The sequence below is a fragment of the Haliotis rufescens genome, unplaced genomic scaffold, assembly GCF_023055435.1.
Source record: "Haliotis rufescens isolate VD_foot unplaced genomic scaffold, xgHalRufe1.0.p SCAF_15, whole genome shotgun sequence".
Lineage (NCBI taxonomy): Eukaryota > Metazoa > Mollusca > Gastropoda > Lepetellida > Haliotidae > Haliotis > Haliotis rufescens.
The window spans coordinates 256,659-272,365 of record NW_025963835.1 but is presented as its reverse complement, the minus strand read 5'-3'; the positions used below and the strand labels follow the sequence as shown (position 1 = coordinate 272,365).

The window sequence follows — 15,707 nt, the reverse complement described above, 5'->3', positions numbered from 1 at the left end:
CACCACTAACTTGATAAGAATCTCACAGATTTACCACAGATTACATTGGATTGATTTCAGAGGTGAGGTAGCCAACCTTAACTGAACCAAGCTCACAACTAACTGTTGCAGTGGGGTAGCCTAGTGGTTAAAGTGTTCACTCGTCACACTGAAGGCGTGGGTTCGATTCCCCATATGGGTACAATGTGTGAAGCCCATTCCTGGTGTCCCCGCTGTGATATTGCTGGAATATTGTTAAAAGCGGCTTAAAATCCAACTCACTCATTTACAAGTAACCCTAAGCATTTTGAAACTATCAATATTTATCAATACCTAACATTAGGGATCAGAAAGGCTTGATTGGAAAGGGGATCCAAACGCTAAGGATAGCTGAGGGTAACCTACCCTAACACAAATAACCATTAAGATCAAAGATCAGTCAAGCCGTAAGAGCCTATTAGCACACAATAGCTGCGCCCGGTTAACTGTCCTTTTGCTAAGATATTTCATGCTTTTCACTTATACCGGTCCATATAAGTATCGATTGGTGTATCATGGATACAGGACAAGTTCAGATCTGTATCATCTACCTGTGATGCTACGTAAAGGGCGACTATGCTTGTCGGAAGAGGCGACTAACGGGATCGGGTAGTCAGGATCGCTGACTTGGCTGAGGCACGTCATCATACCCAATTGTGTGGATAGATGCTCATGATATCAGTCACTGGATCGTCTGGTCCAAACTCGATTATTTACATATGGCTAGAATATTGCTAAGTGCTGTGTAAGACAACAAACAAACAAATAAATAAACAAACAAACCTGTGATGTTAAGAATCAATAGGCCCAGGTAATCCTACTCAAATAAGGGATAGGAGTACTTAATGCTAAGTTTTGGGTACAACTTCTGAAGCTAAAAGGTGCTCTTGGATATGATATTCGGTACTATCATGCTGTTTGCATATTGTTTAATGTTTTGTAAAACCAAAATTATTTTCCTCTATTTTTTGTTTTCTTCACGAGTTTTTGAATTTCTCTAAGTTTCATGTATATAGTGTCATATGTTTGGAAGTTACATGTGAATACTATTGATATTCATAGCTTCTGTGATCCAGTCAGTGATATAAGACTAATGTCTTTTCTAGCTTTGTCAGTTTGCTGTAATGAATTGAAGGAAACATAAGGGTACTCTTCTCTACTCTGTTAACTAAATGTTTAGTCAGTTTATATCTCAAACTCGGTTGGCCGAGTCATCTAACGCGCCGCGATTCGCTGTGCAGAGCTGCATCCCTGGGGCACGCCAGAAACCTATGATTGTAATCCCGGTTCCCCCCGATTATGTTTCTAGGTTTGTCAGCACCATACCCGTGCTCGTGGGTTTCACTGAAGTGGTAAAGTCTTAGACCTGCATCACTTCAGGCTTTCCTCTCACATTAAGTTGACACGCCGCAATATAACTGTAATACTGTTAAAAGCGGCGTTAAACCCAACTCACTCACTCACTCATGTCTCAAACTGAAAGGTTAGTGATAAGTGTTGTTACAAAGAGATGTAGGCTGAAAATGATAGTGTTGTAATGATTACTTTGAAATAAGTTTTGGATTTGCTTATATAGTGTGGTATTATAGCTTGTGTGGAATCTTGGAATCCAAAATTTAGTTCCAATGAGTGAAACCCAGACATGGAATATGTATTAGATGCTGACAGTTACTATTTTGACAAGAGTCTATATAGGATTGTGAACGAAATTCTGCCAACCGATTACGTGAAATATATTGCAAATTTTTTCACCAAAAAACATTGTGTGTAATTTATACTAACTGACTTGTAAAGAATTTTTTGCCCTCAAAGACCCAAATTCAGTCCTAATGAGTAAAGCCCAATCATAGTGTCCTAAAAGGGCTTACACCACTCATTCATACGTTACTGAATTTGTATGCCCAGAATACCCAAGGGAGATTACTCATCTCATGTTCCAGCCACTGCCAGATGTGGTTTCAGCCACGAACACATTTTGTAGTTCTTTTATACTTGCCACAAGCATTAATATGGTTACCTTATCTTTGGTTTATTTCTTCTCAATAACTTCATGCTATTTACTGGAAAGGATTATGGTACTATTAAATCCATAAAAGGCACTGTAGTTTGTATAAGCACTTTTCACTGATCGTACGACTTTGGACTTTGTATTGACGCTAAGATTTTATTGAATTTGAGGATAAACCATTAAAGTATATTGAGGATAGATTTAATGATTTCAGATTGTTGCTGTAAATATCATGATGCTGATGTCTTTACAAAGATTGCTGGTGTTGTTTGATATTGTGATTTTTTTTTTTTACAAGGCCAGACCAATTCATTTTTTTGGTGCAGATTTGCTTGTTCTTTAGGACAAGAGGTGAGATGAGACTAATAAGTGTTGTATGGGTTGGCTTATTTTCTACAAAAGAACAAAGGAAGTTGTAAAAACATTTTCTCAAGCAGCATTTATTTGAAGAAGAAAAATAATTTTGTAGACAAAAAAGGTAAGTTGGTCTGTACTTGATTTCAGAGTGCTACTTCAGAATGAATTACCAGATATTTAGATATGATAGAAATTGTACTATTTTTGCACTACAATCTACCATATTGCATTTATTCTAAGATTTTATCTGATTTCTCTTACTATAGGATATATAGATAAGAGACCTGTTTGCAATGAATAAATAAATAAATCTGCTTTGTTTAGTGAGACAGTGTTTCCCTGTGGACTTTTCCTGTTTATTTTTTAGATGTTTTCGGTACATGCCGAGTCAGTTATGATCAATTTGTTTGTGTATTGTGAGTAGTGTGATGTTCTGTCAGTGTTGTCAACATGTAGGTCTTTGTACTGAGAATGCCCATCCCTTTATAACCTGGTGGTATTTGTACCTTGGCAATGTTTGCATAATATTCCTGTCCCATTGAGAAGCACAAGGAGAGATAACTTAATACCGGATGTTTATTATAATCCAGAAGGTTTGGTGAGACAAACACATTCATTTTTAATGCGGAAAAGCCCAAATCTGTTTCTCATTTGAGGGTCATTCAATCAATAGTGACGTGGTGTGACTGTACACACAAGGGAATGAGATACGAAAGTTTTATTTTCTAAAATGAACTAGACAGAATAATGAAATTCATATTTTAATCAGTTTCATGTTTGAGTAGAAGGAAGGAAGCGTAGTTTTGCATGATTCCTTTATGATTCAAAGGACATTTTTCAAGAACAATCTAATTGGAAATACTGTATTCGACGTAATAAGCGCCCATGGCGATATTTGCTAATATGTTGGCAAGTGAACAATCCCAATTAGCACCCCTTCCGATTGATCAATGTACACAAGACTTAAATTTATTCATGTATAATATGCACTTGATCATGTGTTATATGCAACCTTAATTATGGGCAATTAAGTTCTGGAAAAATATATTTGTCATATATAAACATTTCAGGCTGTCTATGCTTAGCATAAATAACGAAATTACTGATCTTTCAACTCTGTTTTTGTTTTTGTTTTTTGTTGTTGTTGTTTTTTTAGGGGGGGGGGGGGGGGGGGGGCAGGTCTACATTTTAATATTCTAATAAGAGCCCCTTATTTCTAATTTCTAACTTATTATGTAGAATACGGTAGTTAACTTTTCTGGCAGAAAGGAAGAAATATTTAACTTTTATTCCCGGTTTGTTTTGTTTTTTATAAATTTTTGGTCAAATAGCAGATCTGTAAACCGAATAGATAGAAAAAGCATGATTTTGCATGATAAAAACAGGTTCTTGTCAGGGGAAAAGTTTTTGTTTTCAAATGTTTCCTATTTTGTTTGCTGGGACAGAAATTAGTGACTGTCCCTGTGTTCTGGAAGCAGGGTGGAGGCACAGGTACCCCAGGTTATGCTAGGCTATGGCAAACAAACTGTACATGTCCTGTAAATACCTTGATCTAAACTGCAGTACAACAAAATCAGGTCATATTTTTATAATTTGACAAATATTTTTCCAGTGAAGAACACAAATAGCACAGACTTGTTCTCTGGTGATTTGTTTTATCTGTTGCCATGTCCAGTGTAGAAATCAAATTTATCCGTTTTATTTCCTGCCAAGTTTGCGATGCATTAATAATATCCTCCTCAGTTGTGCTTCCACATTCGTGATGACACCAACATTTTGAAGCATTTATCTGTAAGTTGGGGAGATTTTTAACAGCACTCAGTTTTACTTTGTCTCGAAAGAGTATTGTATTGTATTTTGACAGTATTTCTTTTGACTTAATATTTTCAAAGAATGTTATGATTCTCACCTGTTGTTTGATAAATCAGTAAAACAATTTGTGACTAGAAATAGTTGTTTCTAATTTGTAAAGGTGTGTTTCCATGACAACTCTTATATAGATTTATTTGTTTGCATTTTGTTCCTTTAACACAATTACTCAGGATTTCAATGGCAGAGACTTTTTCTGAAGGACGATTTTGTACAACTCATATCTTCGGTGATTGTCCCCTTCTCAATGCTTCCCTTTGTATAAAACATTTTTGAGTATTCTGTTGCTGAAAATGTACATTGAAATCAGGAGGCTTGTTGTGAAAGAGAAATAGAACCTATTCCATGGTGCTTATAATTTAGAAACAAGTCAGCATCTGATTCCTTTGAGTGTATAACTGAAGTTCGTTTGAGTAGGGACATGGTACCATAATTTACCATGCAGAGTAATGTCCCTTAGCTGCCAGGATCTGCTAATCATTATCCGATTACAAGATTATGCTAATTGGGTCAGGTCTACTGGTTATGCTAGGTTGGTCAGGTCTACTGGTTATGCTAGGTGGGTCAGGTCTACTGGTTATGCTGGGTGGGGCAGATCTACTGGTTATGCTAAGTGGGTCAGGTCTACTGGTTATGCTAAGTGGAGCAGGTCTACTGGTTATGCTAGGTGGGGCAGGTCTACTGGTTATGCTAAGTGGGTCAGGTCTACTGGTTATGCTAAGTGGGTCAGGTCTACTGGTTATGCAAAGTGGGGCAGGTCTACAGGTTATGCTAAGTGGGTCAGGTCTACTGGTTATGCTAAGTGGAGCAGGTCTACTGGTTATGCTAAGTGGAGCAGGTCTACTGGTTATGCTAAGTGGGGCAGGTCTACTGGTTATGCAAAGTGGGGCAGGTCTACTGGTTATGCTAAGTGGGGCAGGTCTACTGGTTATGCTAGGTGGAGCAGGTCTACTGGTTATGCTAAGTTGGGCAGGTCTACTGGTTATGCTGGGTGGGGCAGGTCTACTGGTTTTTGCTAAGTGAGGCAGGTCTACTGAGAAAAATGTGACTAATGGGATCAGGTGGTCAGGTTTTGCTGACATTGGTTTTTTTATGCATGCCATTGTATGCTTAGCGCAGGGCTTGCTAAACAATCATGATATATGGGTGAAAGACATAGAATATAAACTAGCTTGAACCACATGTGATCTTTCAAAACCTTGATCTTGAAACAGGGCTATAGAATTATGAGCTTTTCATATTCTAGTCCTCCGTGGCTCTTCCAAAGTCTCCCCCTCCCCTCAACTGCCACATTGTTTCATACCATCCCACTGCCACGCCCCTCCCCACACATCTCTGTAGTGGTGCCTGTCCGTTTGCCTGTAACAGCCTCTGTTGAGTATCTTCCTGTCGCCACCTATTTTGCTGTGTAGATGTGAACTATAATTGTTGAATAAACACTCTGTTCGAAATATTATTTAGACATTTGTTGTCATTCGGAGTCAGTATACTGTGTCTGAGTGGGGTATTCATGTTAAACTGCGGCATGGTATCTCGGTGAGCTATCACTATAAATCGGCATTAGTCCGGACTAGCGCGCACACACGCACACGCACACACACACGCACACGCACACACACACGCACACACACACGCACACACACAGAGTGGGGTCGATTTCATTAAAGTCGTATCTTAGTGCTCGCTACTGTTGGTGTAGCGATAGCCAGTACAAATATCTGATTGTGGCTGGGTGTGCAAGAGTGCACACCGCCCTTCTTTTTTTTATACTGATTTAACCGTCCACATTTTTTAGCAAACTCGGTCGTCCAGGTTAGATTTAAGCTGGGCCTCTTCTAGCCCCCGTAACGCCTCAGTTCCAGCCAGCAGCCTGGTTCCCGCTCCACAAAGCGATCTCAGCGTTGCGACTGTCGTAAGTGTATGTTGTTTTGTTTGTTGTTAAAAGCCATATTCCAGCTATATGACGGCGGTCTGTAAATAATCGAGTCTGTACCAGACAATCCAGTGACTGACATCATGCGCATCGAGCCACGCAATTGGGCTCGATGACATGCATCTACCAAGTCAGCGAGCCTGACCACCCGACCCCGTTAGTTGCCTCTTACAAGCATAGTCGCCTTTTATGGCAAGCATGGGCTACTGAATACCTATTCTACCCCGGATCTTCACGGGTCCGTAAGTCTATGTAAAAGCATTGGAGTTACTAGTGTGATCAGAGACCATATAATATATATTATATGGTCTCTGGTGTGATATTCTAGTTGTTGTACTGTCCATCGTTGACAGCTTTTTATTTAGTATTATAAATGTATAACTTCTCGACACGATATGGCTGGAATACTGCCGGTGTGTGGTTAAATATTAACTCATACATTCACTCACTCACTAGCCGAGAGCCGCAATGGGATCCGACAGTCAAATCATGACCCAACATGCGCAAGAGAGCTGGACTGACACCAATTCAACTATTGTAATAGTTTATAAAAAAAATGATAATTTAGGTTTCTCTGTCCCCAAAACAGCAAAATCAAAAACTAAGGTTAGGAGCAAGCACCGACATTTACAAGAAAGGTGGCATTTGGTGTAAATGTATAGTAAATATTTTATGTATATGCATTTTTGTTTTTCGGTTTGTTTTTCATAATGACCGGATCCAACGGACGCAATTGCATAAGAAAATGAATTAAATCGTATATTTTTGGATTTGAAAATCTGAAAAGTTTCCCCCCCCAAAAAAAACTTTTAAACTTTGGAAATAATTTTGGATCACATGCATTGTATACGCATGTATAGTCTTTGGTCAATGCATACACCTAATATGATAACAAATCCGGCGAAAGACGTAAACACATGTATATTTGGCAATAAAACATTGCCAAAACAAGTTAAAGGCCTAATTTTGTTGTCTCGTGGACATCAGGACATCGGACACCAGCAACATAAAAGGCACAAAAGACAAATGAGGGGGACTTCTGAAATGCTTTTTGGTAAGGATGTGAACTAGCAGCATATCTCCCTCAGGCCACAAGACCTTCTGCCCCTATCCACTCTTCATCAGCTGGAAATTAACCAATCAAAGTGCGTCTTCTGAAGACAAGCTCTGCATTGATCTACCTTTAATAGACCTCCACTTATATATCAAATCACAAGACTTATAAATTAACCTTGAGATGGGGACAAATGTTTTTGCCGAGTCGGGGAGGAACATCGTTTGGTGACAAGACGCTCCGTTGTGTGTACTTTAAGTAACCAGGAGTCAAGTACTAGTGGTACTGCTTGTTTCAATCATGACAGATCAAGGTAATCTGATTGGACGTGTACCGTATTCGACGTAATAAGCGCCAACGGCGATATTTGCTAATATATTGGCTCGTGAACAATCCCAATTAGCACCCTTTCCGATTGATCAATGTACACAATACTTATTTATTCGCGTATAATACGCACTCGTGTGTTATATGCACCCTTAATTGTGGGCAATTAAATTCTGGAAAAATATATCTCTCGTATATAAACATTTCAGGCTGTCAGCATAAACCAAGAAATTTATCTTTCAACTCAAGTTCCGACAAAATAATATTCTAATAAGAGCCCCCTATTTCTAATTTTGAGAGCGCCCTGGGCGCTTATTACGTCGAATACGGGAATTTTAATCAGACTCAAAACAAACTTATTGGGACGAATGATTGTTTTGTGCGTTGTTTAACGCCGCATCCATGCATATTCCAGCTATATCACAGCGGTGCTGGCGAATGACCCCATGTTCATTGTCATATATAATGGAAATATAATACCCTGGATTATCGTGGATGGTTGTATCTGAAAACAGTTCTTTTTCTGGAATGTTCGAAATTCGCACCGTTAAACTATCTTGCCACGAGATAAGAGGTAAAAGGCGACCATGCTTGTCGTAGGAGGCGACTAACGGGATCGGGTGGTCAGGCTCGCTGACTTGGTTGATGCATGTCATCGTATCCCGGCGAAAAATGCTGTCGAAACAAGGAATGTAAACAGGAGCTTTACCAACGTCTCTATATTTCTTTGTAACATGATCAAAATTTTATGGCTGACCATATTTGTTTATGGTCGTGGTAAAGGTGTGAAAGAACAAACATGATTAATGTGTAATTTGTTTTTATTCATAGATCTAGTTTAAGGCCAAGATTATCAACATTTTTTAAATAAATAAATATAACGAACTGTAGTCTTGGGACACTTTTAAATGTTGTCAGGTACGGGTCACATTATTTTCTCTTACTTTCCTACAATGAGAAGTATCTTGCATAAAAGTCTTTAGTACATTAGGGGCTTGATTAATTTCTTAGAACTGTTGAGCATGTGACACTCTGCAAACTTGACACCTTCAATACAGTAGTCGGGAGTACAGTGTCCCGTTCTCGCCTTGTTGACACGCTCGGAGGTTTGTTTCCAATTATTACGACATTTTGACATCATTATGTAAGATAATGTAATTATATATTCTGTGGAAATTGATGTTGCAATATTAGGTAATTTTTAAAATAGGATTAGATCTGCAAACTATGACACATGAATGCAGTTATGTCGTACCAGAATTAAACGTTAAAACTGGCTTCAGATATTACACGAATTGTAGGGGACTATATTTGTATTTGGGTGCAGGCTAAAACGTCACCGATTTCTCGAGAGAAAACGGCACTTTATTAGGCTTATATTGTGTGGGGGATTTGGCAAATTCGAACTGACACCGATGAGTATCGAAAGCGCTAGTAAACTATCCAACATCGCATCTCTTCCCACAGGACCATGTAACTAATAATAATAACAAACAAACTGGCAGACGAGGCCGAAGTCTGTGAGTTCTTTTGTAATTATTATTAGTCACAGGCTAATATATGGTCCTGTGTCGTCCAAAGGGAGAAATATAGATATACACTGGGTGCCAGTCCAGTTTGCAAAGAAAACTCCTTACAGCGATACTTATTTGCCCATGGTACCATACAAAACTTTACCACACGCTGTGTTGGAGCTTAGATGTGACCGCAAACAAAATGTGACGTGAATAATGTGGAAAACCCGTTGGAAGGGTAACATCCGGGTTGTTGTGCAGACAACAAAGGAGATTACGTTGCTCTGACGTATTTAGGTGAGCGGGTCTCCCCATGGCCAATTTATTAGATAGCCCTAGTCCTACCTACCTTGTTGACTGTTGTCTAAATATGCTGAGAGATTAGGTTAAGAATAACTCCAGCAATATTGGGGGAAGTATGTTGTTTTTCGATCTGGTTCGATAAAAATCACTTCACTCTCAGGCAAGGTCCCCGTAGCGCAGGGGATAGCGCGCTGGACTTCTAATCCAGAGGTCGCGGGTTCGAATCCCGCCGGGGATGCTGTATCTTTTGCAAAACTATTGTGAATTGTTATACTTGAATAAATTCAAGCTTGAAGAGAATGTATCGAAAACTCAGCAAAAAACAAAAAAATAATTGAAAGTGATCTTTCCAGCTTGTTGTAAACTATGTTGATAAGGTATTGGACTGAAATGGATTACCCTCCCTTACGCTTGTCATATTATTGGATTACGGTGGCCCATAAGGGACATGGAGTCTGTTTTTCAATATTTTGATATTTCACTTACTTTTATGTTACTAGTAAGTGAAATATCAAAATATTGAAAAACAGAGTCCATGTCCCTTATGGGCCACCATAGTGGATGATAATCCCCCATCCTTGTACTTTTTATTCATGACCCTCCCAGAATTATATTAGGTTAAAATTGTACAGTAGCTGTCCAAGGGATAATTGTCCCCCATGTTAATTTTCTAGGAGTAGGATAGCCAGGTGCTGTGCCAAGTCCTAAGATTATTTTGCATCCCTTCTCTAGGTAATTGTCCCAGGTGATAATTGACCCAGGTATATATATTGTTTATTCACAAAAAGTGTTAGGCCGTAAGCCTATTACACAGAACTATTTACAGAGAGAGGGAGAAAAAAGAATTACCACTATTTTACATATATATCCATATCCATACACATTCATACACATACACATGCATATATACAAATAAATATTTAGACTGTATGCAATGAACGAAGTCGAAAAGCTTTGTAAACGTAGACTGCTAGATTTCGTTGTAAAATATTTAGGAGGAATGTATTCAGCTCTTAAATCACTATAAGCATTGCATATAAGCACAAAATGATATTCGTCCTCAATAAAATTCTGGTTACAAATCAAACACAGTCTCTGCTCTCTAATTTCCTTAATATATCAACCGGTCTTATTTCGCAGCCGATGGGAGGAGCATCTCAACTGAGCAAGTGCAGCTCTGAATTTTGAAACATTTACTACATTGATATAGCTTTCTAAGCCAAATGAAATTTTGTAAAGAGAGTAACTTTGGGATTTCGTTCTAGATGAAACAGCTGCATGCCAATCTTGCTCAGATGAGGCTTTTAAACGGTTTACAAATTCCAAGATAAAGCTTCTACTATTATTACTAAATTGCATCTCCCATATGTAGCCAAACGAACAGAGAATGTGTTTGATTTTAGAGACCCAGTTGATCTTACCATTATTAACATCAAGTAATAATAATCTATAACATTTATTAACTAATCTATTTTCAGGCAAATGTAAAATTCTGTACCAATAAGTAACTACACGCTTATAAGCACATATGTACATAGGATACCTTCCGCATTCCCCCCTAACCACATGATTTGATGAAGATTGTTTAACCCCAAGAAAGCGTTTACATGCTAGTACCTGGATTTGCTCTAATTCTTTGTAAGTATCTACACCCCAAATCTCGGCACTGTATAAAAGAATTGGAGATATTTTAGAATAAAAAATTTGAAAAACAAGTCATAAGGAAGAGGTTGAAGCACTTTTAGAGATTTAATGACACCAAATAGGACCTTTTTAGCTTGTAAAGCAGCACTATTAATATGCAAAGACGAGGAGAGTTTTTGAAAGAATGGTACCGAGATATTTATAAGAACTTACACACTGAAGTTTTTTACCCTTGTAATACCACTTTTAATTGACCCAGGTAGTAACTGTTCCAGGGGATAATTGATCCAGGTAGTAATTGTCCCAGGTGATAATTTATCCAGGCTGTATTGTCCTGGATGAGGTGAGGTAAAATGGAGTTTAATGTTGTGTTCAAGATTATGGCATGTATATGGCACATACATAGTGATGGGCATCGCGTTTGCATATGTGTGTGCGTGTGACAGCTTGTACTTGACTAATGTGGGTGTTAAAGTGCTAGTCCGCTGAGTTAACATGCTACAGTTTTACATGGACCAGTTCTTGTTTTATCCCCTTAATGCCGAGTGCCAGGCAGGGTAACAAGAAGTACCATCTATTAACATCTCTGGGTATGATGCGGACGGGGATCGAATCAAACTTCCGCCCTTTGGGTAGATGTTCCGGTAGACCTCAGTCTGTCATAATTGTCAAGGTTGTTATTGTCCTAGATAGTTATTGTCCTAAGTGGTAATTGCCCCAGGTGGTAATTGTCCTAGGTGGTAATAGTCCTAGGTAGTTATTGACCAAGGTAGAAATTGTCCTAGGTAGTTATTGTCCTAGGTGGCAATTGTCCAGGCTGTAATAGTCCTAGGTGGCAATTGTCCAGGCTGTAACGGTCCTAGGTGGCCATTGTCCAGGCTGTAATGGTCCTAGGTGGCCATTGTCCAGGCTGTAATGGTCCTAGGTGGCCATTGTCCAGGCTGTAATGGTCCTAGGCGGCAATTATCCAGGCTGTAATGGTCCTAGGTGGCCATTGTCCAGGCTGTAATGGTCCTAGGTGGCCATTGTCCAGGCTGTAATGGTCCTAGGTGGCCATTGTCCAGGCTGTAATGGTCCTAGGCGGCAATTGTCCAGGCTGTAGTGATCCTAGGTGGCCATTGTCCAGGCTGTAATGGTCCTAGGTGGCAATTGTCCAGGCTGTAGTGATCCTAGGTGGCCATTGTCCAGGCTGTAATGGTTCTAGGGGGCAACTGTCCAGGCTGTAATGGTCCTAGGCGGCAATTGTCCAGGCTGTAATGGTCCTAGGTGGCCATTGTCCAGGAGAATGTCCGCAGACAAAATGATGTTTTAAGTTACTCATAAAGGCTTGGTGAATTCAAGGGTGGCTTAAGACTGGGCACACATAAACTCACATTCCGGCAGCTTGAGAAACCATCTTGAAATGGATTTGAAGGTGTCATGAAACAGCTCCTCAAACAGTTACCTACATCTGAAGTCATGGGTGCTGTGTTATTTACACTCATCTCACCATTTCAACTGCTGAGAAACTCATTGCGTTGCAGTATATTTGCATTCTGTGGATATCAAGCAATATTTTCCACTTTTCATTTGTTCAAGGGCAGCAACTTTGTAAACCAATTAAAAGAAGTTTTGTTTTGTGTGGTAAAATAAGTCCCCAGCATGATGTTTTTTCCCCCAACGGAAAGACATTATCGTGAGCATGTAACACCGGAAATACCATGTCAACAAATCCATACTGAAGTGTGCAAATTAATCATGTAATGTCATGGTTATGTTCTTTGTATATCTGGACTTATGTTTGTAACTTATTTCATTAATTATTTTCAAAATTCCTAATTAATTAATTTCTACGAAATCGTGTGTGAAACGATCAGAAGATCGCACAACTCACTGTTATTAACCGCAACCACGGTCAGATTACCGCTATTGACGCCTTGTAAAACTATTGACAGAGAATGGATACATGTATCACAACTACCATACCGTGACCTGTTGCTTGTCAGTGTTCCCGATGATTGGATTAGGTGATGTCTAAATATACTACTCAAAAGAAGTTAAGGATCACCTGATTCTTTCATATTGGTAATGTTAATCTGTCATGGCATGAGAGATTAACTATTGTAATATGAAAGAATCAGGTGATCCTTAACTTCTTTTGAGTCGTATATCAGTAGGGATTCCAGGTTATAACACAACTCAACATTAACAATGAGTAAAAATCATTGTCGATACCCATTGTTCTAAACAGGAAGTACTGGTAATCAGAAGGTTAAGTTGAAAATATCAGCAAATATTGCTGTGGGCACTTAATAAAGCAGGGCGCTTATTACATCAAACACGGTAGGTCCCCAGAAGACTATGCTGGTTATGAGAGGTAACTTTTGGAATTGGATGGTCAGGCTTGGTGGATTGCGTTGATTGTGCCTATATCACTGGATTGTCTGACCCAGACTTGATTATTACAGGCTGCCAACATATAGCTGGAATATTGCTGAGTGCGGCGTTAAACAAAACAAGAAAACACTATTACTTTATTACTCACTCACTTGTTTTGGCGTCCCGTAAAGGTTTCCGTCTTCAGCAACCCATGCTTGCCGTAAAAGGCGACTATGCTTGTCGTAAAAGGCGACTAAAGGGATCGGGTGGTCAGGCTCGCTGACTTGGTTGATGCATGTCATCGATCCGAATTGCGTGGATCGATGCTCATGACATTAATCACTGGATTGTCTGGTCCAGATTCGATTATTTACAGACCGCCGTCATATAGCTGGAATATTGTTGAGTGCGACGTAAAACAACAAACCAACCAACAACCAACTTATTTTGGCAGATATTACTAGAATCCATGACCTGGCTGATTACATCACCACTCACTGGTTTGCTGTCTCCATGGTAACTTCCATTCACAAGACATTGTTAATTAGTGTCATCAGGCTCGTTGACTTGGTTGATGAATGTCATCATATCCCAATTGCGGGATCAATGCTCATGATGTCAATCACTGGCTTTGAACAACAAAAAAACAAACAAAACATTCATTGGTGATCACTTACAACAAAGGAATAAAAGGGATAAATCTTTATTCAAATGAACAAGGTAAAATGTAGAAATATACTTCATGTAAGGGGATCAGAATACATAAAATACAAAAAAAACAACTAAAAGGAATATCTTGTACATGTACAAGTATGAAATATAATTTAGGCCACAAAAAAATGCTGAACAGAATTGCTGCAAACCTTTTTCTAAAACAAACTGACATCTTTGAGATCTTACGCAGTACTTGTTTTCTAGTTTGAAACTGCAAAGCAAGCTCCAATTACAAAAAATCTTCTCTATCATTTCTGATGAACTACTTAAATATTCATGGACAATCATTTGGTTGTTACTAATTTGACTTCAATATTGATTGCCTTCATGGAGGTATAAACTTAAAAACTGGTATGAACACTGATTTTTAGATTTATACCTCCATAAACGCAAAAACATAACAAAGAGTGAGTGAGTGAGTTTGATTTTACGCCGCTTTTAGCAATATTCCAGCAATATCACGGCGGGGAACACCAGAAATTGGCTTCACACATTGTACCCATGTCGGGAATCGAACCCGGGTCTTCGACGTGACGAGCGAACGCTTTAACCACTAGGCTACCGACCGCCCCACATATCAAAGAAGATTCTTATAAATATATATATAGGTCAACAATGATAACTTCACAGACTGCTCATATAATCATCAACATAAAAAATCAGAGACATGCAACTTATCAGCAAATCAGGAAACAATAGTCTATTTTAGGGCAGGGCTATTTTGTTATAAACAGAAAAAAACTTGCTTGGATAGTCCATCAAAATGCCATGGAATCACTTGCAATTCATTATCATAAAAATTGGACACTTTAAGAAAAACGCAAGAGGAAAATGTTGCTATTTTTACAAAAAATATAATCATCCAGTGTCCTGTCATGTATATATCTTAAATATATCCCTGATATACAAGTACTTAAATACCAGTAAAATATATCATGTCTTGCTGGGGACTCCATACATTGGCAGATTCTGTGTGTGTCAATACTTCGTGCAGTGGTGGAGCCTTGGGAGGCAACTCGTTGATGATTCACTACAGAATAGCAGGCAGCAGAAATAAAAGATACAATCAGTGGGAAGTCAATGAAGACACCGAATAAAACAATGATTGCACTAAGCCCTTATTTACAAGACTGGCCATTGATAAATAACATTTCATAATAAAAATAAATAATGTATAATATTGGACTATTTCATCAGAGAAAAGTGACTATACATACATGTGCATATGAGACATGACATGATAAAAAATGCAAGAATACCAATGAAATGTTTCACGGAAAGTTTGCAAAAGAGTTCTAGATCCTTAATCTCGCCAATTACATTGCGGAACTATTAGGATTCCAGCTCTGAATAAATATCTAAAAGCCCCCGCTATTCCTTAATTAATGTTTAATTTAAATTAATTATTGTTTAATGTTTTTAGGCGTTTTAACTTTTTTACAATATTGAAATGACCCTCTAATTAATCTTGAAACATTTTTGTAATTATTTGGCCTCCTGAAACTCAAGAAAATCAGATGAACAAGAAGTGACTTTGGTCTGGTTTTAGTATGTTTATTTGTTCGTTATTTAACGCTGCACCCAGCAATATTCCAGCTATATTATGAC

The 15,707-nt window shown here is 38.6% G+C and overlaps 1 non-coding gene across 1 annotated transcript; it reads left to right on the top strand.

The window, feature by feature from the left end:
• The first annotated feature begins 9,548 nt into the window (after positions 1-9,548).
• Positions 9,549-9,621, top strand: Trnar-ucu. Its single transcript has one exon. It is a non-coding gene; the product is annotated as a tRNA-Arg (tRNA).
• Positions 9,622-15,707: the final 6,086 nt, after the last annotated feature.